At 54.1% G+C, this 1,373-nt stretch overlaps 1 pseudogene; it reads left to right on the forward strand.

Moving 5' to 3' along the window:
• Positions 1 to 767: 767 nt before the first annotated feature.
• LOC107184608 lies at positions 768 to 1,208 on the forward strand (annotated as a pseudogene).
• The last annotated feature ends 165 nt before the right edge of the window (positions 1,209 to 1,373 follow it).

The raw sequence follows: 1,373 nt of genomic DNA on the forward strand, positions 1-1,373 counted from the left end.
CAAAGGGTTTGCACGCTTTTGTATGGGGATGAGGCTTCAAAAATTGAGCCCACCAACCAGGGTCCATGTGTACATGATACAAACTCTCCCACATAGAGAAGCTGGGAAAACACAACTTTTGCACACAAAGAGCAGGGAAGTTGAGTAAAATATGTGGTTTCAGGAGGCATCTGTGTGCTTGTGAGAGTGGCAGCAGGTTTGAGACAGAGGCTGAAGCCACAGCTTCCAGCCCAGCCTCTCCTGCCTCCTCACATGTAGAGGTTTGAGTTTTGTGAAGGATCTGATTGAGAAATAAAAAGGAGAATCTTTCAGTCTCAAAATAAAAACATCATCCAATGCAAATTCTTATTCCAAACCACAGAAAAGCTACATGGCTGATGGCAGGTGAAGGAGGGGGAGAGAAAGCCCCATCTAGATGCCTCTGGGGGAGCATCTCTGGGTCCTCATCAAAACCCCACGAAGGAGGACTCTCAATCCTGGAAGCTGCCCCCAAAGGAAGGGGGTCAGGGTGACATGTCTCAGGAAAGGAGGGAGGGAGGGCGTCAGGACAGGACCCATTGAGGCCAGCATCCTTGAGTCCTTTCCCATCTGGGGTCACCCCTAGGATGACAAGCTCAGGCATGCAGCCCAGGGTCTCAGCTGCCCCTTATATGCAGACTCCATTCAAATGGGGCTCTCCTCCTGCTCATAAAAGGGGGCCCGTGCCCGGCATTTTGGGGAGACACCCAGAACCCAAGCGCCTGAGACAGGACCCCAGCGGCTCCACCATGGACTTGGTGCCAAGCTGCGTTTTCCTCCTGATCATTTCTCAAGGTCATTCTCAGGAGTGGGGAGCGCTGAGACCTGTGCCTGTGCCTGTTGGTGCTTCCATGTGATTCTCAGTCCACCTTGTGTCTCTGTGTTTGCAGGTGTCCAGTGTGAGGAGCAGCTGGTGGAGTCTGGGGGAGGCCTGGTGCAGCCTGGGGTGTCTCTGAGACTCTCCTGTGCAGCCTCTGGATTCACCTTCAGTGACTATGGGATGAACTGGGTCCACCAGGCTCCAGAGAAGGGGCTGGAGTGTCTCATACATTAGTTATAGTGGTAGAACCATATACTACACCGCCTCTGTGAAGGGCCACTTCATCATCTACAAAGACAACGCCAAGAACACTCTGCATCTACAAATGAGCAGCCTGAGAGCCGAGGACACGGCCGTGTATTACTGTGCAAGACACACAGTGAGGGGAAGTCAGTGTGAGCCCAGACACTAACCTCCCTGAGGAGACAGCAGGGCTGGGCTGCAGGGGGCGCTCTGTACACCAGGGGACGCTCAAGACCCACAGCACAGACAGCAGCCCCAGGAGCAGGGGCAGACGGAGGGGAGGAGGAGGGCA

This window comes from Myotis davidii, unplaced genomic scaffold (genome assembly GCF_000327345.1).
Source record: "Myotis davidii unplaced genomic scaffold, ASM32734v1 scaffold6327, whole genome shotgun sequence".
In the NCBI taxonomy this organism is placed as follows: domain Eukaryota; kingdom Metazoa; phylum Chordata; class Mammalia; order Chiroptera; family Vespertilionidae; genus Myotis; species Myotis davidii.